A 23500-nucleotide genomic window follows, 5' to 3' on the forward strand; every position below is an offset into this window, starting at 1 on the left:
GAACCAGATCAAACTGAGCATGCTCCAGGAACACCAACCTGCATTTTAGACCCCTGAGCACCTGGATGAGGTAATCCTGTGGGGAGTGACTACACCAGGAGAAGACCACCCAGAACCGCCCACCAGCAGACTGCTGGGACCCACCAGGATGGAGTTAAATCCCATCACCAGATTGCTCACAACCGATCATCACCTACCCCAGCTCGCCACTGTAGGACCCCCAGCCCATCACCCAATAAGGAACATTCTTACCTATGCCATCTGAACTCTATAAAAAGGTGCTCCCCAAGCTAGTCGGGGAGGAAAGTGTTTTGTTTCTCCAAACCTTCCTCCCGGCCAGTTAATCTTGTACCCCCATAAACCTGTTATTTTATTCCTAACTAGGACTTGCGCGAGAGTGTAATTCTTTACAGAGGAATCCTAAGGACCCATGTGCTTTCTTCCCATATCACATCTCAGGAATTCGCTAGCTTCCTTTGCATACAGGGAAAATACTATCTTCTGCAAGAAGCCTTTCCTGATTCTCCTAATTTCAATACCTTCCCTCTAAGACTAACTCTATTTTATCCTGACTATATCTTGATTATACTTATAATCAGTTCTGTGGTAACTAGATGTATACTTTCCCCTGAAACATTTGCTCTATACAAAATCACAAAATAAATAACACAGGGCTTATGGGGAAAAGATGACTGGGATACAATATCTAAAACCTTCATCAGTGATGTATTAAAAAACAAAAGATAGGGGGGCAGATAGGTGGCACAGTAGATAGAGCACCAGCCCTGGATTCAGGAGGACCTGAGTTCAAATCCCATCTCAGACACTTGACACTTACTAGCTGTGTGACCCTAGGCAAGTCACTTAACCCCAATTGCCTCACCAAAAAAAAAAAAAAAGATAGGAACCAAATGAAAATGAGAAATGAGAAGGCAGTTTTGTACATGTTAAATGGTTAAAAACATTAAAATACTGCAATAAATTATCACAGTTTCCATGGTGTCATGCTGTCAGTGGCTTCTAGTTGCTACTCTACCTGTACTCCAATTCCCACAGGCAGACTGGCAAATTCTTCTCCAAATTAGGCAGGACACAACTTCAAGCCCCAAAGATCAAGGCCATGGAGGAAAATTGGGAAAGTAAACAGGGATCCACCCTTTTCTTCCCACAGCTCCTACTGAACCAGAAGAATAAATATGGCACTTTACATTAACAAAAACTTGAAATTTGCTTTTGGAAGTGGGCATCAGAAGGGTTGAAGCTTGTGAATTATTGTGAAGTAGTTCAGTTTTCTGCATCCTTAATGTTTTTCATGGGAGAAATCATGCATAATCAAACCTGATCCTCAAAACCCTAATAAAAACATTGAACCAGAACAAATGTATGTTTTCCAAACAAGTATTATAGCAGAATTGACTGTAATTATTTTTATATTGTTCCCCCCTTAAATTGTGACAACCTTGAGGGTAAGGACTGTTTTTCCTCCTTTCTTTGTATCTATAGAGTTTAATACAGTATGCAGCACATAGTAAGTGCTTAATAAATGCCTGTTGGCTGACTTTCAACTTATTCCTCATTAGACAGAAATCATACTAAAATTTTAAAATACTAAATTAATATTTATAAATGGTAATCAAATGTGGGTCAGCTCATGTGATGATGATAGTGATAGCATTTATATCATACTTTCAGGCTTTATATGTTATTTTACATTTTATTTAATTTTAACCAAAATTTTGCATTATGCATCAACAATTACAAACCATTTAGTTCATGAAGAATTCATTTACATTGGACACTTTTATCATGTACATGCCTGTGCACTGCAATTCCTAGCCTATTGAATAGAAGACCTCTTAGATAAGTATGTGCAAAGAAGTCATTCTCTATCCAGCTGTTGAACAAGGCCAGTACATGCTTGACTCTGTTAGATTAAATGGAGTAAAGAGAAGTATACTGAAGCTCTCTTACTATGGCAATACAGTGTGCTGAATTTTTCCCTTACAATTTTGTTATGCTTTTTGCAGCTATGAAGAACTTTTTACAAGATCATCAAACCAGAAATCTGGAGGAGGAGGCATCTGTGTTGGACTCTGACAGGAAAGAATTTCAACTGGTGAAAATATTAGAAATGACCATTACAAATGTAGGAGATCAGGGGATGGAGGCAAGATAGACAAAGAAAGGCTATGACTCTCCCAGCTCCAGAAAACCTGTCCACATACCTCCAAAAATAATGTGATAAGACACTCTTGGAGCTGCATGACCCATATAAGAACATAGTTAGAGTCTTTTATAGCCAAAGATGGCTTAATTAGGTGACTGGGATCACCTGCTGTTCAGGCTGAGAGAGGAGTGCAGCACCTGGAGCAGGGCCAGCCTCATGCAGGCAGTGCCTCCAACCAAAGCCTCAGAATCTTTAGCTGCTTCTTCTGAAGCTCGGTTCACAGACCAGTGAGGGGGTCCAGCAGTTGGAGGGGCATAGCTATGGTATCTGATGGAACTGAGGTGGGGAGCCCACATTCTGAACCAGCAAGCAAAGTTGAAGGACAACCACCCAGTGGGGGAGGAGAATAGGCACGCCAAGCTTCTGACCATAGAGAATCAAATTTCATCAGATTTCTGTTTCCTCATCAAAGAGAAATCGGGTCATGGTTACTCACAGGCCATGCAGGCTGAGTAAAAGGCCAATCACCCCTTGGGCCAAGCTGTAACTTGGAAAAGTGTGTCCTGGAAGCAACACTACACTTTAAGAAGGAGTAAAAATTAAAGAAATAGGGGATAAAGATGAGTAAGCAGAAAAAATAGCAGACCATCAAAAGCTACTTTGGGGGTAAACTAGACTAGAATACACCCTCAGAAGAAGATAATAACAAATTTAAAGCTCCTGCATCCAAAGCTTCTAAAAAAAAAAATATGGTCTCAGGCCTTGGAAGTTCTCCAAAGGGATTTTGAAGAAAAAGTAAGAGAGATAGAAGGAAGATTTAGAGAGGTGGAGGAAAGGATGGAAAGAAAAATGAGAGTGATGCAGGAAAATCATGAGAAAAAAGTCAACAGCTTGAAAAGGCAAATGGAAAAGGAGATACAAAAGCTCTCTGAAGAAAATAATTGCCTAAGAATTAGGATTGAACAAATGGAAGCTAGTGACTTTATGAGAAATCAAGACACAGTAAAGAAAATCCAAATGAATAAAAAATTATAGGGCAATATGAAATATCTCCTTGGAAAAACAGCTGACCTGGAAAATAGATCCAGGAGAAATAATTTGAAAATCATTGTACTACCTGAAAAAAAGAGATTGTCAGGGAAAATTTCCCTGATATTCTAGAAGCAGAAGGCAAAATAGAAATTGAAATAATCCACTGATCACCTTCTGAAAGAGATTCCAAAAGGAAAACTTCCAAGAATATTATGGCCAAATTCCAGAGATCCCAGGTCAAGGAAAAAATATTGCAAGCAGCTAGAAAGAAGAACTTCAAATACTGTGGAGCTACAGTCAGGACAACACACAATCTAGCAGCTTCTACATTAAAGGACCAGAGAGCATGGAATATGATATTCTGGAGGGCAAAGGAACTGGGACTAAAACCTAAAATCACTTACCCAGCAAAACTGAGCATAATCTTTCAGGGGAAAAAATGAGACTTTAATGAAAAAGAGGACTTTCAGGCATTTGTGATGAAAAGGCCTGAATTGAATAGAAAATTTGATTTTCAAATACAAGACCCTAGAGAAGCATAAAAAGGTAAACAGGAAAAAGAGATCATGAGGGACATTAAAAGGAAAAACTATTTACATTCTTACATGAGACGATAATACTTCCAACTCAAAAGAACTTTCTCAGTATTAGGGTAGCTGAAAGGAATATACTTAGACAGAGGGCACAGCTGTGAATTGAATATGAAAGGATGATGTATGTAAAGCATTTATCCTTGTTTTTATAGGGCAGGCAGGGTGGGGTGGCTTATGTCTGGTGCTGTATTTAGGCTCGGGGCCTCCTTGGTCCAGGGCTGATGTTTTGTCCACTGTGTAACTTAGCTGACCCATGATTACATCTTAAAAATAAAGTTAAGGGGTAAGAGGAATGCACTGGAAGAAAGGTAAAGGGAGAGGTGGAAGGGGATAAAGTAACTTAAAAGAAAGAAGAAAAAGCTAATATATTGGCGGGGGGGGAATGAGGAAGGAGAGGGGGGAATAAGTGAGCCTCACTTTCATCAGAATTGGCTCAAACAGGGAATAACATAAACACTCAAGTGGGTAGAGCAATATATTTTTCCCTGAGGGAAAGTGGAGCAGAGGGGAAAAGGGGGGAGAGGTGAAGGAAGGGAGGGCAGATTGAGGGAGGGGGCAGTAAAAAGCAAAACACTTGAGAAGGGATAGGGTGAAAGAAGATAAAAATAGAGTAAATATCAAAGAGAGGGAATAGGATGAAGTGTAATACAGTCAGCAATAGTAACTGTGAAAGAAATGAGCAGGATGCTATCAGAAGGACGTATGAAAAAGTGGAAACCATCAACAGAGGAAGAACTTATGGTATTTGAATACAGATTGAAGTATAATTTTATTTGTTAGTTCCTCTTGTTAAAGTTATTCTATTTTCTTTCACAACTTGAGTAATGTGAAGATGCTTGGCATAATTGCACATTTATGACATATTGAATTGCTTGATTCTAGAGGGAGGGTTGAGGAGGGAAGTGGGAAGAAAATTTAGAACACAAAGTTTTTTTAAAAAATCAATATGAAGAAACATTGAGCAGGTGGATTTCAGAGAAACCTGGAAGGACTTACATGAATTGATGTTGAGCAAGATGAGCAGAAGCAGGAGAACATTGTACACAGTGTCAACAACATTGTGTGTTGATCAACTGTGACAGACTTGACTCTTCTCAGCAACATGGTGGTCCAAGATAGTTTTAAAGGACTCATGAGGGAAAATGCCCTCCAAATCCAGAAAAAAAGAACTGTGGAATCTAGATGCAGATTGTACCATACTATTTCTACAATTTTTTGTTTTTCTTTTATGAGGTTTTTCGCTTTTGCTCTGATTCTTCTTTCACAGCATGAATAATGCAGAAATATGTTTACTGTGATTGTATGTATATAACCTATATCAGATTGCTTGCTGTCTTAGGAAGGGGGGAAGGAGGGGAGGGAGGGAGAAAGATTTGAAATTAGAAATCTTATAGAAACAAATGTTGAAAACTATCTCTACATGTAACTACAAAATAATAAAATACTATATTAAAGAGGGAAGAAATAAAAATAAAAATATTGCCATATCCAAAAGGCAAAAAAAAATTTTTTTAATTAATTAAAAAAACAAACAAATGTAAAAGGGGTACTTTGATGGAAATTGAATACATGTCTCAGGAAGTTCTGGGCTCCAAATATGAATTTGATTGGAGAAAGTTAAGATAATGCTTCCTGTTGTTCTATGTCACCAAAGTATGGACCAAACAATGGATGGATATGATGAAGGTCATTCTTGTAATTCTGGCAATTACAAGCAATTGTTTTAGTTGTTATATTTGACAAGAAGCCAGAAAGTGAGACCTTCTGGCTGTTGAAAATCTAGGCAACTACCATATTAATCAGGAATGAGAGCCAGATTGTGAAAGTCATTGAATACCAGGCCAAGGGAATGTGTTTTATTCAATAATTATTATAACTGACTTTATATTTTGCCTTACATATATTGCCTTATTTGAACTTTACAACAATCATGCAAAGTAAATACTTCATCTAATTTGAGTGTTGCACCTGCATTGTGAACATCAGACTCTGGAAATGGATATGGTTATTTAAGTCAATTCTTCCCCAAAATTCACCAATTTTGGAGATAAGAATCTTATTGGGTAAAAAGAAAAAAATCTGGTAGGAAGAAGGTGGAAAATTTTGCACCTTTTTCAGGGCTATATGGGAAGAAGCAATAGGAGAGGTATTGAGGGGGTGTTCCATATCAAGAGGCTTACTGTGTAGTTTCTATTTCTTCCAGGATACATGGACAAGGAGAGAAATATTCCTGTTTTCTTTCTTCGGCACAATGTGGTCCACAATGCTAAAACTTATTAATTCTGGAAAAGAATCTGATTGGTTTGCTGTAGCCATTTCTATAGTCATATATCTCTGTGTACTAGCAACTGAAATTCTGCATCATCTTTCTTTTAGAGATAAGAAACTAATGTGTCCAGAGAGTTTTAATGATAAATTTAGTTACACAGAAAGTAACAATTTTCATAACAATTTTTTGTGTTATTCCAAGTCCAGAATTGTATTAACTATGCCATGATACCACTTGGTAGACAGTAGATAATCACTGGAGGTTTTTGATGAAGGTCTAATATAATTAGACCTCTGGACTTTGAAAAATTATCTAATATATGTGTGAAGGAATGGATGGAGAAAAATAAAGACTGGGGGTAGAGGAAAAGTTAGATGTATGGCTTGATAAGATCTATGGAAAACAAACATCTTCTACCTGAACCTGAAGAAATGCAACAACGTATTGACCCATCTGAACATTTAAAAAGGCGGGGGTGGGAGTGGGGAGAAAATCTAGCAATTTCCTTAGATGTTATTATAGATATCATTTTTAAAGGGTTGTAAGAAAGGTGTGAATCAGTTTGTGGGGTTTTGGGTGGGGAGTTTTGTACTGGTCAGGAAGACAATAGGATCAAGTCCTACCTCTGATATTCTACAAGTGTGGTCTTGGGCAATTCATTAAGTCTCTCAATACTCCAGTAAACCCTCTAGGACAAAGTTTCAGATAATATGCTGATCTACATTGATAAAGGAACCTTTCTCAAAAGGAGTTGTCTACATCAATGAAATCATAGGTCTAATAAGAAGAAAAAAAGATATTGGTTAGGAAGTAGAATAAATATATAGTGCCTAGTTTGAAGGGATCAGGGATGGATGGAGGAGGCTGTGGTCAGAAATTAAAAATTACCTCAAATAACTCATTTCCTGTAATTTACCAAAAATTTCTAGAACTTTCTATGTCATACTTCTGGGTTGATTTAGTTTCTAACATGAAGAGTCTTTAATATTAGTTTTTAAAAAAACACATGGAAATAACAACAAAAGGCTTCCTTTTATGTTTAGTTAGCCAATTTGAATGAGAACCAAACCTATATATTTTCTAAAATGATTGAACCTAATCTCCCCTAATAGCCACTCTCATTCCCCACAACCATGTCTAATGAAACAGAGATGACATTCAAGTAGCAAAGGGGATTGCCTGTGGAATCTAACTACTCACTGACAGTGGGAAAGGTATCAGTTGTAGCCCTTGAGACAGATTATTTCTCTTGGTCTTAGGACAGGCAATGCTGTGTTCAGATAGCTTTATCCCTGGAAGACTAGCTACTGGATGATGAATTTGGAAGGTCATAGAAACACATGAAGACCATCAATTAACATATGGAATATTATGATATGCTAAGTGCTTACACTGAAAGAATCATGGACCCCTTGAAATACTGAAGTAAACACTATACCAGGAAAAAAGGCAGATTATTACAGTATATATGAACTGGATTCAAATCCTGCACTTTGTGTTCCTAGGTGAATGCCCAGGATGAGATTTTCCTATACCAACTTTAGCAGCTAGATGGCACAGTGGATAGAGTGCCTTAAGTCAGGAAGTCTTCCCGAGTTTAAATCTGGCCTCAGATATAGCTGTGTGATCCTCACAAAGTCACTTAACCTTATTTGCCTCAGTTTTCTCATCTGTAAAATGAGGTGGAGAAGAAAATGGCAAACCACTCCAACATCTTTGCCAGGAAAACCCCAAATAGATAACAGAGTCAGACAACTGAAATCACTAAACAATATATGTTTTACCCGAAGGCAGTATTCAGTGGCTGGTTAGCCAGCGTTCCAGTGAATGTTTTTCACAGTATCTCATAGTAAGATAACTGGCTAAATCTTGACTTTCTATGCATTTAAATCTGGCTGAAGTAGGGAATCTGGAAGGTAATCAGAAAGGCCATCTTCCTTACTTAGCCCAGAGGTGTGGATTTCAGCACTTCATTGAACTTACAAAAAAAAAATTGAGTCAATTGGGTAGACAAGTTGAAAAATATATTTGTCTACTATATTGTTTACTTTCCCCACATTATTTATTTAAGCATACCTATTTGAAAATTGACTCAAATATAACAATCAAGTTAATTGCTTAAATGGCAGGAATGATTAATTACTCCAATGAAATTATGGATTCTCATTGTTACTAGGTAAACATAGCTATACATATGATATGTGTGTGTGTGTGTATTCTTACAGGATTACTAAATTTTTTTAAAAGCTGTTGTCAAAATATGTGGGTTTTTTTTTCAAATCAATCAGTGTTACTTTCACTACCACTTGCAATAATGAAGGGGAAAGGGACCTTTAATTTCATTAGTATAGGGAATTCTCTATTGGGAAAATTCCTTCTACCAATGCAAGTTGGTGCTTTTTACAATTTATACGCTTAGAGAGTTGCCTAGATTACTGAGAGTTTAAATTACTTTCCCAACGTCATATAAACAGTATGCATCACAACTAAATCTTCCTGGATTGTTGGCTTTCTGCCCTTTATACTATGCTGTTCCTAACAACTATTTGTACTTGTATACCATTGAAACTTTTGGAAGTATTCTCCTCAATTTACATGAAAAAGCACTTAGCACTCATTCATTCATTCATTCATTTTAAATAAACTAAAATAAATAACAGGAAAAGTACATGAAAGCTGTATTTAACCTTTCTCCATAAGAGTGAAAAGATTTTTAAATTGGCCTTTCTTACAGCAACAAGATGTCTTTAATTTGCACAAAGTGGGTCAATCCAATTTAGAGAAAAACTATATTCCTTGAAGAACATTTAAAATGATGTTACTTTCATAATATCTAGAGCTGGAAGGGATTTCTGAGATCATCTGACTTACTTCCACCCATCCTCTCCTTTTTCTTTCTTTTTCTTTGTCTTGTCCTTTGTTTTTGTTTTTGTTTTTTACAGGTGAAAGAAACTGATGTCTGGAGAAATGCCTTTCCTGAGGTCATAACAATGCTATGGTAGAACTGTTGCCAAGGAGATTGAAATCCATGGATCTGTGGTCCATAGCTATTCTTATGGTATATATGGCTCTGGATCTCAAACATTGTTGTTGGAAATGGTTGTCATAGTTGTGATCTTTTTTATTTAGTGAAATCAAAGTTCAATGCCAACATCAACATTGAAATGAAGTCACAAAGAAGGACTGAAGGTTGTGAATATGAAGAAAGACCCTAGTAAACCTTAGAGCACTACAAATATGTCTGCATAAAGTCCTTCCTGATTCCACAACTGCTAGTGCCTGCCCTCCCTCTCAAACTACTTTGTATAAAGCTATATTTATGAATTTGCTATTTGTGTGTTGTAAAATTATACGTGTACTTGCTATTTTTCTTACTAGAATATAAGTTCTTTATGAATAGGGATTGTTTTATTCTTTGTACTTGTATCTCCAAATAACAAGAACCTAGAACAGGTCTACCACATGATAGGCAATAAATTCTTTTCAATTGGTTAAGCATTGCTTTAATAAATAAGTGGCATTGAATGGGATCCAAGATTTCTATTCCTTATATTAAAGTATATTCACAAATTGTGTAGGGTGATATGGTAATAGGTTTAAATCTGTAAGGGACCATGTCATCCAGGCTTAACCCCTCATTTTATAGATGATCAACCTAAAGCCCAAATGAGATTTGCCAATTTCACATACTCCTTCAATGGCACTGTGGAGTATGAATCATGTCAAACAAGAAATTGGTACATCAGTGTCATTCCTATAAAGATCTGTGTTTATACCATGGGGAAGGTGGTAAAAAACAATTTTCTATTTTGCCATAAAAATTTTCATCCCAAGTGAGTAGTAGTGCTGATTCAAGAAAGAACTTTCCAAAAATTAAAGATAAAAGAGATATTCCATAGAGTTTACTTGAAGGTGTGTATTCTCTGCTGTTTATGATGGCTTAGTGGCTATGCCACTTTGGCAATTACAGATACTGGCACTGGCACATGAACGTATGGGAGTTTATTGATATGAAATTCTCATATTTGAGCATGAGCAATGCCATCTAGCATACCATGATGCAATAACAGTTGACTGTTATTGCTGAAATAGCTGGGCTGCTACATGCTTCTTTCTATCACCACTAATCAATCATTCAACATTTATTAAGTGATCCCTACGTGCCAGACACTGTGCTAAGAACTGGTAATACAACAAGAATCAAAAGACATTCCCTACCTTCATCTACTTTATAATATAATGAGGGAGAGGAAAGCTAGGTGGCAGAGTGGATAAAGCACCAGCCCTGGATTCAGGAGGACCTGAGTTCAAATCCAGCCTCAGACACTTAACACTTACTGGCTGTGTGATCCTGGGGAAGTCACTTAACCCTCATTGCCCTACAAAAATAAAAAAAATTAAAAATTAAAATTAATAATATAATGATGGAGACAAACTGCAAACAAATATATACAAAGCGAACTTTATACAGGATAAAGGTTGTTTTTCAGTCATTTCAGTCATGACTGACTTTTGTGACTTCCTTAGGGGTTTTCTGAAGAAAGATACTGGAGTAGTTTATCATTTCCTTCTCCAGTTCTTTTTATAGATGAGTAAACTGAGGAAAAGAGGGTTAAGTGGATTATTTGGGTTCAAACAGCTAGTAAGTAAGTGTCTGACTCCAGTCTGGCATTCTATCCACTGTGCCACCTCCTGCCCACAGGGTAAATAGGAAATAATTAAAAGAAGGAATGTACTTAGAATTAAAAAGGGGTTGAGGAAGGTTTCCTATAGAAGGTGAGATTTTAGTTGAGACTTAAAGGAAGACAGGGATTTCAGTCATTGGAGCAGAGGATGCAGTGCATTTCAGATATGGTGGACAGCCAGAGAAAAATGCCCAGAGCCAAGAGTAAAGTGTCTTGAAATGGAATGACCAGGAGGCCAGTGTCATTGGACTGAAGGGTCCATGTCAGGGAGTAAGATATAAGAAAACTGAAAACATAGGAGGGGATTAGTTTTGGATAACAAACAAAACATTTTGTGTTTGATCTTGAAGCAATAGGTTGTCAATGGAGTTTATTGAATAGAAGAGTAACGTGATTGGATATGTGTTTTATGAAAATAATTTTAGTGACTGAATGCAGGATAGGTTGTAGTAAGGAGAGACTTGAGGCAGACAGACACAATAGCAGACTACTTTAATAATCCACCTGACACAGAAGTCAGAATCTTTCCTATTCCTTTTACAACATAAAAGAAGTGGTAGAAATGAGGTTCAAATACAAGTCCTCTGGCTCAAGCTCTGAAGTTCTTTTTATTTGCTGGTAGATCTATACTGACTAAACTTTTAAGCATCATAGTTCCCAGGAGGAAGATTTAGCAACCTGAATTTGGATATTATGTTATATGCACACAAATTAAGGTCATCCTTGATGAGGTTATTAAAAGGGAACAGACAGACTTTCACAAGCAATATTCCATAGCAGAACATGTCCATTTTAACAGTATTTGATTTTGTAGGACAAAACTGCTTTGAAATAGGTATGCCTTACCATTTTTTTTATGTATGGATCCTTCTGATACTCTTTTTCAAATTAAAGATGTGCTTTTTTTTTTTAATTAACAGAAAATTTTTCTCTCCCTACCCTATACTCCACACTATTTGGGAGGGAGGGAGAAAAAGAAGTTTTATGTAACATGTTCCCTTCAGAATTCTAATGAAGTACCTTCTCAAAATAATGTCTTTAAACATTTCAAATTCAGGGCACCTAGGTGGTACAGTGGATAAAGCACTGGCCCTGGATTCAGGAGGACCCGAGTTCAAAGCTGGCCTCAGACATTTAACACTTACTAGCTGTGTGACCCTGGGAAAGTCAATTATCCCCAATTGCCTCACCAAATAAAAAATCACTTAAAATGCAATACATAGGATTACACAAAAAATAATTATGTTGAAATAAAGATATATATTTTTCCTATCCAAATTCATGAACCCATGAATTTTATACAGAGACACTCTTAGGAGGTCATAAGCCTCAGGTTAAGTATCTTTTCTTTAGAAGGTCTCCTCTAACGGGGGCAGCTAGGTGGCACAATGGATAAAACACTGGCCCTGGATTCAGGAGGACCTGAGTTCAAATCTGGCCTCAGACACTTGACATTTACTAGCTGTGTGACCCTGGGTAAGTCACTTAACCCCACAAAAATAAAAAACCGAAAAAGAAAGTCTTCTCTAATAAGGTACCTCCTATACATATGCCAACTGAACAACAAAAATCTCATTTTATATTACTCTGAATATTACTATCAACTGATGCCTAAACATTAAGATATAAACTAGTAAAATCTATTTGCCTTTGTCATGGAAGAACCCAATCATAAGGTCTAATTTAAATTGGAATTCCCTATAGATAGTGCTATTTGCTAGGAACTCCCACTTGCTTATGTGCTAATTGCTTCAAAGCCTAGAACATGGCTGATGAGATCCTTAATCTCTCAAAATAATTTGGCTTAACTATTCACAAGGAAAAAATAAGTGAATAATGAATGCCTATTATATAGAATATGTTATACAGGGCAACCTACATATCTTTTTCCTCAGTCTCTATGTCTTCATCAATATAGCTTTCATATTCATATATGCATATCTATCTATCATCTATCTGTATGTCTCTCATATCTTCCCTTCCTTCCTTCTTTCCTTCCTTCTTTCCTTTCTTCTCTTTATCTACTGAATTTTGAACAGCCAATGACATAATTTGTCACAGAATAGTTCAACAGAGGAAATATAATATAATTCATTGCCTTTTCAAAATCATAAGTTTTTTTTAATGATCTTAAATGACTTCTTAACACAAAGGCCAATATTTTTTTAAAAAATAGCAGTATTCTGCTGCTGCTATGTAGCAACAAGTCAAAGAACATGCAGTTTTCAAAAGAAGTGAAGTTCACATACCACACAATATAGAGACATGTGGTGGTTGTCTACAGCACATTGCAAATAAGGACAAAGGAAAAGTAGGAGAAGGCATCTCATCAAAGCTATGTTTTATCAAAAAAAAGAAGATTAATGGGTGATCACACCAAAGTGAGTGAAAAATTATGGGTTTCTACTAGTATCTTTGTGATGTCAAAAGAATTTGAGGAAGCCTACAAGAAACTGAGTTACTCTCTGTCGTGAACTTATGGGAAGACATTAAAAAAAGTCAAATAGGCTGGGCACATATGTATGGGTTTCCATCAATACTATTCTGTTGTATCAACAACATTGTGGGTTGATCAACTGTGATAGACTTGACTCTTCTCCGCACACAAAACAATGGTCCAAGATAATTTCAAAGGATGCATGATGGAAAATGCTCTCCAAGTCCAGAAAAAAGAACTGTGGACTCTAGATGCAGATTAAACCATACTCTTTCTACTTTTTTTTCCTTTTTTTGAGATTTTCCCTTTTTTTCTGATTCTTCTTTCACAGCATGACAAATGAAGAAATACGTTTATCAGATATGTATATCAGATTGCTTGCAGTCTTGGGGAGGAGGGAGGGAGGGGACGAAGGGAGAAAAACTTGGAACTAGAAATCTTATAAAAACAAAAGTTGAAAACTAAAAAAAAAAAAACCAAATAGAAATAGACCCATGCTGATGACTTAGGAAATCATAAATTAATATTATCTATGGTGTAATGTATTTTCATTTATTCTGTTAAACATTTCCCAGTTATATTTTAATCTGACTTAGGTCACACAGGAATTTTGCAAGCTGCATGTCACCCATTATCACCAGTTAAATACCTCTGAATTCAATTAATTCTAAAAGTCTGTGATTCTTAGACAGTCATTCTTAGACTATTAACACCAATAAATTGCAGATAAAGGATTTTTGTAAACATCAAAAAAAGAAACTGTATATAAACATAAATTTATTGTTTTAAGATTACAAAAAAAAAGAGTAACTGAGAATTAGTAAGCTCTTTTGAGGAATATGATTATTCAAATCAACTATGAAGGACTTATGAAGGAAAATGCTATCCACCTCCAGAGAAAGAACTGATATATAAAGTATATATATATATATGTATTGTATGGTTTCACATATATATCTATGTTAAAAAATACATAAAAAATAAAATCATGATGTTGATCCAAAACCAAACCAAACCAAAACAAAACTACTGTATAAAATGTCCATGTTGATAAGACCATGGACATACTGGGATATCTGTTTATTATATTAATATGCATCTATCTTTTTGACTCTGAAGTATTCCAGAATACTATATAAACACCTTGACTCTACAAATTAATTAGACAGGTACAAGGACACAAATTTGTATCTCTCATACAGTACTTTCTAGTTTTCCTAATTATTTATTGTTTTCCTAGTTATTTATTTATCCCATGTTTATTATTTAAATTTGATCATATTCTCTACATGTCATCTTCCATCAATGTTTTCCATATCAGGTTGTGTAAGGACCTAGAACAGTTATACTTAGGTTTTGAATTGTATCACTTTACTATCGGATTCTATGACACATATTACCCTCTTTTTAAAAATTCCATAGTGAATTTTTATTTTTTTAATTATATTAAGATTTCCTCAATTCAGGACCCTTTCTTAAGAGTACCATTTGAATATATTCAGTTTTACTCATACTGTAACCTAAACATTACATCATAAACAAGATTCTCCTTCAAGTCATAGTATATTGAAGCAACATTGTGGTACAAAGCACACTTTTGACCTAAAACAATTCATAGAGCTTCCCAAGCAATAACTAAGTTGGAAATAAGCAAACTTAGTCAGCTCAACTGGAAACTAATCTGGCTTTCCATTAGAGGACTGGAAATTGAATGGATCAATCATGACTTCTACTGTTATATCTAGCTGACTTCAGACCCTCAGATAAATCCAGAACCCATCCAATCCTCTAGCAGGAGATTAGGGTCTAAGCAGGAAAAGTGTCTTGCTCTCTGCCCTTCTCCTCAGCTCACTTTTTACCTTTTTCTGAGGAAATGAAAATTAATAAATATTGTCATAGTAACTAGAAGGGTATGACAATCTATCAACCTATGGATCTACTCACAATATAGGGGACTGCCCAGACCAAACTTGACCACTAACTCTGATTACCTCTTGTAATTCTGTGAAAACAATTTAAGGACCTTGGAGGCAAGGAGTGTCTGATTTCTTTCTTTTTGGTTTTGTTTTGGGTTTTATTCCATTATCTCTAACACCTACCACAGGACCTGGCCCATAGTATATGGTTAATACAAGTTGATTGTGGTTAACAATTGTTTTACCGAATCAAGATAAGAGAAAATATTATAGAGGGTATTTTAAGATTCAGTTTGGGGGGCATCTAGATGGCGCTGTGGATAAAGCACCGGCCCTGGATTCAGGAGTACCTGAGTTCAAATCTGGCCTCAGACACTTGGCACTTACTAGCTGTGTGACCCTGGGCAAGTCACTTAACCCCCATTGCCCCACAAAACAAACAAACAACAACAAAAATTCAGTTTGAAGGATGAAGCTCTAAGGAAGAGGATCCCTTTCTTTATTCCTTTGCTTTCAAACAGGAAATGAAAAGCAACCCACAGCCTCTTAGATTAATGCTTGATTCTATTAGGGTGGTGCACATCTTGCAATTCTTAATTAATTTGTGGCAAACACATCCCAGTCTCCACTGCCATGTTCATCTGTATATAGCAGTTTAATCTTTTTTTTTTTTCTGTTATAATAAAAAAATTATGTCCTAAGTCTTTTCTAGGGGGTGTGGTTATCATCAGATAATCACACCCTTGGGGGGTTAAAAACACTTATCTCTGGATCATGACTTGGAATGCCCCAGGGGTGTGATTATCTCAGGAAACTCACACTCTCTGTCATGCCTAATTGCTTAATTATTATAGCACTGAGTTCACACCACTATACAGGAGCTATAGTTGTGTCAGCATTTCCATTATAAATCCTTATTTATAAGAGTTTATAACTTAGCCATGAAATCTGCATTGGGCTGAAAGTTAGCACAAAATGTTCTAGTTTGGGAAGCTTATTTCTTCCATGGAGGTAGATATACACATACACAAACACACACAGATTAAGAGAGAGAGATAAAGAGAGAGAGAGAGAGAGAGAGAGAGAGAGAGATACATACTTGGATGGATAGAAACATACGTAGATACATAGATTCTATCTATCTGTATACACCTAAACACACATATACATATGAACACATATACAAACATGAATACATGAATACATACACATAAATTATTTAAATCATATACAAATCATATATACAAGTAGGATTTTACTTCAAATAGGAAGGGTAGGCAAAAAAGACTGCTAATTAATTGTTTTTAAGCTATGCTTCCTCTATACTTTTGGGAAAATAACAATTCTTTCCATATGTATAGATATAGATATAATTTCAAAGGTTAGATTAGATAATTCCCTTGATTTTCTATAATTTATTCTTTATATGGTGGTGGGGATAATAATGTGCTTATCAATTGGGGAATGACTGAACAAATTATGATTGGAATTCAATACTATTTTCCTCTATGAAGTGATGAAGGGGATAGTTTCAGAAAAAACAATGTACATAATAATAGGAACATTCTAAAGTCAACTTTGAAAGATGAACTGTGAAAAATATGACAAACCATGATTCCAGAGAACTCATGATGAAGCATGGTACCTACTTTCTGACTGAGAGGTAATAGACACAAGTTAAAGACTAAGTCATATTTTTTTTTAGACATGGTCAGTATTGGTATTTGTTTTATTTGAAAATACATATTTATTACATTTTTTTCTCTTTCAAATGAAATGGACTATGGAAATTAGAGAATTTTTTTTTAAACTAAGAATATATATTTAAAAAAAGAAATCCCTTTAGGCTACTGAGAGATTAGATGACACACCCAGGATCATATAACCAGTATGTGTCAGAGACAAGATTCAAACGTACTTCTCCCAGGTTTTAAGACAAATGCTCTATCCACTTTACTATCATGTTTCTCAGTAATGCAAAGGATAGGAAATAACATGCATCTTTACTTAAACTTAATTGACACTTAGAAATAACATAACCAAGAAAGCTGGACTTAATTATCAAAAAAAAAAATTTTTGAATAGTTGTAAAGAAGGAAAAATGTTAATCATTCATTCAAAAGAACATAAAGGTGAGTGAATTATCCAACATGCAAACTGAGGAATTTGAAAGAGAAGAATTAAACATCAAACAAGCAAATAGGATTAAAACAAGTTTACATAAGAATGAAAGACTAAGCAATGTATGTTTTCATCTGTTTAGGGCTAGATAACACTATGTTTTGTTGGATGGAACAGTCTTTAATTAAAAAAAAAAATCTTTAGGGGCAGCTAGGTGATGCAGTGGATAGAGCACTGGCCCTGGATTCAGGAGTCCCTGAGTTCAAATCCAGCTTCAGACATTGACACTTCCTAGCTGTGTGACCCTGGGCAAGTCACTTAACCCCAATTGCCTCACCCAAAAAAAAAATCTTTAAAAAACACATTAGCAGAGACTGGAAATATAGGGCTTAACAGATTGTTGAACTTTATTTGTCTGACATGATGTGGGTTCTGGGAATACTAGAGAATATAATTATTTCTAAGCACCTAATGGTAGAATTACATACATTATATACAGGGGCATAAATTAATCCTAAAGAAATGTGAAAAGGGAAAAAAGAATAAATATCATTTATATACTTAATATATCAAAACATTAATTAATAAAGGAAATAAGAAAAAATACTGAACTGGATGGAAATAAATTAAGACATGTTTGAAGAACAAGTAATAGAAATAAATTATTATTATTAGATTAAATGAAATGATAGTGGGGAGACAACTTAAAAATAGGTTATGTAAGAAACCTAAACAAGCTTCAAAGTGAAATTTTTGTCAGCAAATTTACATTAGCAAACTAGAAAAAAACATGATTAATGCAGTTACCCCAGCAATAATCTCTTATCTTTCCAATTGTCAATATCTCCTCATCTGTAGAATCCTTTCCTTTTGCCTACAAACATGCCAGAGACTGACACATCCTAAACCAAAACAAACACTAAGGATTTACTTTACCCCACCATCTTTTCAAACTCTTGATCTATACATCTTCTCCCTTTGTCTGCCAACCTCTTCCACTTACATACTTTATAAACCCTTTCTCAAAGTCTATCATTTAATTGAAATTACTCTTTCCAAGATTACCGATGCTTTCTCAATTGGCAAAATGGATGGTCTTTTCTTATTCCTTTTCCTTCTTGACTTCTTTCCAATATTTCATATTTTTGACAATTTTGTCTTCCTGAATGCTCTTTCTTTTCTGAGTTTTCTGGACTCTGTTATCTTTTATTCTCATTCTACCTTTCTAGTTGCTCCTGTGAATCTTTTTGTTGAATTATCATTCGTGGGAGAGCTACTTTATAATGTTCAAATCCAGCCTCAGACACTTGACACTTATTAGCTGTGTGACCCTGGACAAGTCACTTAACCCCAATTGCCTCACCAAAAAACAAAATTGATAAATAAAAAAATGAATTATCATTCCTGTACCAACCACAATGTATGGGTTTGTTTGTGTCTGTGAGCACACACAAATACACACACACACACACACACACACACACATATCTGTATATCCTGGGACCTCTTCTCTTATACCTGTATGTTCTCTGTCTTTGATACCATGCATTCAGCAATTAACTTTTTGAAAATACCTTTAAGATCTACATATACAATCCTATTGTATCTCTGGAGCCAATTCCCAATATGTTGCACATTCTCAATTTATTAAAAACAGCAACAACAACAAGTATATGTTGTTTTAAATTTAGACAGATACTTTATTTTCCTAACAAAAGTAGATAGATGGTAACTGCATGATTTCTGAGGTTGTTTGCTATTACTGTGACTTTTTCCTTGCTTCAGTTGTTTGCTAACTTCCCTATTTTTCAGTTTAATAAGGTTATATTGAGTTCAGGCACCAATGTTCTTTGCTTTAAAAAAAAAAAGATAAAACAGAACAACAAAAATACAGCTATCCCAATGATCAATGTATGCCTCTTTTCCCACATATAAAAGTTGATTTCTTTATGTTACACTTATTGTTGAGACATCTTGCATTGTTAGATAAAAGAGCAGTAAATGCAAGTGAGATTCTTGATTGTCTTAAGGTTCTGATATGGCTTAACTATGTTTTAATTTTGTTGGAACATAAACATGTGCTTCACAGTGTTTTAGTTTTGATGGTCCATACTTAGAGCAGTGCGCAATCCATCTGGCTGTACAGTAGTAATGATGCAAGCCAACCACAAACTAAGTACTTTGGGTGATTTTTTTCCTTGTTGTTATTTTACATCTAGTATTTTGAATTTTAGAGTAACTTCCACCTGGATGGTTTACAGTGATTATACACATGTGTTGGTAGCACAGACTACATGGTTACCAGAAATGGGTGAACAGTGTGTGAAAACATCTGGTGTTTTGGGAGTGTTGAAATCAAGATGTTCATTAAAAAAAAAAAAAGGAATGACAAGTAGCAGTTGTTAAATGGAATGACAGAGAGTACATGAGCCAGTTTGCAGTTTTAGTTTTGTTAATGTTTTGGTTTGTGAGAAGTTATTAAAAAGAGCAGAAAAAAGGATTATATGATATGGAAAGATACCAATTAGTGATTTTATAATTAGGAAATCTCAGAAAAGAACTCTAGAGGATAAAAACCCCAACTCTAGTGGCTAATTAGATTATAGATTGGGGATATTCTTTGTAATAGTTATTGATAGCTATACAAGTGAAATCTCAATATAATTAATACTTCTCTCAAAAGTAAGATGTTCCCAAATAGTCTTCCTAAAGCAGAAACCTTACCATAGGGAGAAGTATAAACATGTAAAAAGAGAAAAGAAAACATAAAGGATTAAATAGAACTAAACCGTTTATATCCCTACATGGGGAGATTGATACTTGTAATTCTTAAAAATTGTACAACAAATAGTATAGTTAAAAGGAAGATACAGAGATAGAGGGTATGGGTATAAGGTGGATTTTAGGGAATGGCATAAAATAATTAAAGAATAAGAAAGTGTGCATAGAAGGAAGGGAGGGGTAGAATGGGGTAAATTATTTCACATGAAGAGGCACAAAGGACCTATTACAGTGGAGGGGAAGATGGTAGAATGGGTAGATGAGGACAATTTGTTCCACTGACCATGAAGGCAGGTGAAGAAGGTCCTGGAGCACATTGGGCTTAATTAGATATTGAAGACACCCAGGTATATACCTTGGTATACCAAGGTATACAAAAATATAGCTTCCTTCCTTATCTCTTTAAATTAGGCCCACATTGTATCTCAAGCTAACACCAGTCATCTTGATTCTGTCCTACCACTGTACTTTGATGACTCTGGAAGAGAAAGTAAAGCCAAGAACTTCATGCAACTCTGCCTCACTTAAATCCAATTTATGTACTAAGCAAAAGACATCAACCATACCATTTTACCATTTTGCCTATCTCAATATCCTGTGGCCAAAAGGCAAGTGATGAACAGGACATATGAATAAAGTGGCAGCTGTGGTCACAACCCTGTACATAGGTGGCCCAGGCCACGTGGTCATCTTCTCACTGGAAAGAGGAGTGCGATTCAGCAGCCCCCCTGACTGTCTGAATAATCTTTTGGGTTTTTTTTTGGAGGGGGGGCAATGAGGGTTAAGTGACTCCCCCAATGTCACATAGCTAGTAAGTGTCAAGTGTGTAAGACCAGATTTGAACTCAGGTCCTCCTGAATCCAGAGCCAGTGTTTTATCCACTGCATCACCTAGCTGCCCCTGAATAGTCTTTTAAGGATCATATCACTCACCTCCTGGTATGAATAAGGGGCTAGAAAAGGTACCCTAAAAATTGTCTGCTTACTTAACCTTGGTCTAATTACCATGGTATGCAGGGATCCCACCATGCAGTTGAAACACAAAAAAATGTACAAAAACTTCTGCAAATAGTTCACAGAATGAGTGCATATATATATAAAACACCAAATTCAGTAGGCCTGAAAAATGAACAGCTCTTGTGAGAGAACTCAGCAGGTATCTGATCCAAATAGCATCCCTGAGTGAAACAAGGCAAATGAAGGCCAGCTTACTGAAATCAGAGCTAGATACACATTTTTCTGCACTGCACTAACCATAGTGAAGGGGAGCACCATGAATTGGGTGCAGATTTTCCAATCAAAACTAATCTAATCAATGAGTTTGTATACATACCAAACGGAATGAATGACAGACTCATGACAATATGATTTCCACTAGAAGGAAAATGCCATGCCACCACCATCAGTGCCTATGTTCCCACCATGAGGACCCCTAATGAGGTCAAAGAAAAATTTTATGAAGGCCTGGAGATCCTTTACATCAATGTTCCAAAACAGGACAAGCTTATAATTCTGGGTGACTTTTATGGTAGAGTAGGCTCAGGCAACCAGACATGGCCAGGAGCCCTTGGGAGGAAAAGAGTTGGAAACAGCCAACAGTAATAGTAACTTACTACTAAAGACTTATGAATCTCATGACCTTCTCATCACCAACACTGTCTTCTATTTTCCTAAACACAATAAAACTTCATGGATGCACCCTCAAAGCAAATATTGACATTTAATAGACTATGTGATTATTAGGAGAAGAGACAGGACTTGAAAGTTTTGAAGGCGATGTGTAGTGCAGAATGGTAAACTATCATACACATCCTCTCCAAATTAAATTTTTGCATTCAACAAAAGCTGTAGCTCCAAGGCAAAATGACTACCAGAAGACTTAATGTCATCAGATTAGAGCCCTTCTCTGAGCAAGAACAATTTGTTGCTATATTAGAGGAAAAGTTGAGCCAACACACAGTTGGCAACAATGGAACAGAAAAGTAGTGGGCAGTTTTCAGATATTTTATGTACAGCACTGAATTTGCTCCCCTGGGTCAGAACACTCACAAACCTCAAGAATGGTTTGATGAAAATGATTGGGAAATCCAGAAACTACTAAATGAAAAATGAGAACTCCACAGGGTTTACTGGCAGAAGAGTTCATCCATCCCTAAGAAAGCAGCATTTAACTCCATCAAAAGTAAAATACAAATGTAGCTTAGAGAAATGTAGAATTCTTGCCTCAGTAAGAAGGCAGATGAAATTCAGCTTTATGCTGGTAGTAACAATCCAAAAGCACTTGTGTGGTGCCCTGAAGGCTATTTATGGGCCAAAGGCATATGGTGCATCTCTACTCAGTGTTGATGGAGCCACATTGATTAGTGATAAGGACATGATCCTGGAGAGATGGGCTGAACACTTCTATAGAGTTTACAATGACTGTTTACCTAAGATTGAAGTCAATGTCTCTCTAGACAAATTACCAAGTGAAGAAGAGGTTTCAAATGCCATTAGGTTTCTCTCCTATGGCAAACCACCTGCTATTAATTATGTTCCAGCTGAGATTAACAATGTGTGTGTGTGGGGTCCATTATTCACATAAAAACTGACTAAATTTGAGGGGCTTATATGGAAAGAGGAGCTTATGCCTCAGGAGTTCAAGGACACTTTCATTGACCATCTCTGTAAAGGTAGAGGAAATAGATTGTCTTGTGACACTCACAAGGGGTCTCTCTCTTAGTCATTGTTGCCAAGATTCTTGCCAGAGTCCTTCTTAATAGGTTGATCCTTCACCTAGAAGATGATCATCAACCTGAAAGCCCTTTTGATTTAGAAAGGGCCAAGGAACAGTTGTTTGCTGCCCAACAACTTCAGAAGTACCAGAAGTAGAACAGGTCAGTACACAACATTTTTAGACCTGACCAAAGCCTTTGATACTGTCAGTCATGAGGACTTATGGCAAATTATGTCGAAATTTGGTTGCCCAGAGAAGTTCATCAGTATTGTATGTCAATTTCACAATGGCATGCTTGCTTGGGTTCTGGATAATGGATAATGCTCTCATGCTTTCCTAGTCACCAATGGAGTGCAACAAGGCTGTGTGCTAGCTTCCATGCTTTAACGCATGATGTTTTCAGCAATGTTATCAAATGCCTTCAATGAAGATGAAGACAGCATCGAGGTTAGATACTGCACTGATGGTAAATTCTTCAACTTGAAAAGGCTACAAGCCAAGATGAAAGTGGGAAGAGGGTTGGTGTATGAATTTTTGTTTTCAGATGAATTTATACTCAATTCAGCCTCTGAAGTTGAGATGCAACAATGCATAGATTGATTCTCTGCTGCTTGTGTTAATTTTGGCCTAACAATTAACACCAAGAAAACTCAGGTGCTCCATCAGCCAGCACTGCACCATCCATATGTGGAGCCATCAGTTACAGCAAATGGAGAAGTTTTGAATACTGTGGATAAGTTCACTTACTTTGGCTGTATACTTTCCAGGAATGTACACATTCATA

The sequence above is a fragment of the Dromiciops gliroides genome, chromosome 1 (assembly GCF_019393635.1).
Source record: "Dromiciops gliroides isolate mDroGli1 chromosome 1, mDroGli1.pri, whole genome shotgun sequence".
NCBI lineage: Eukaryota > Metazoa > Chordata > Mammalia > Microbiotheria > Microbiotheriidae > Dromiciops > Dromiciops gliroides.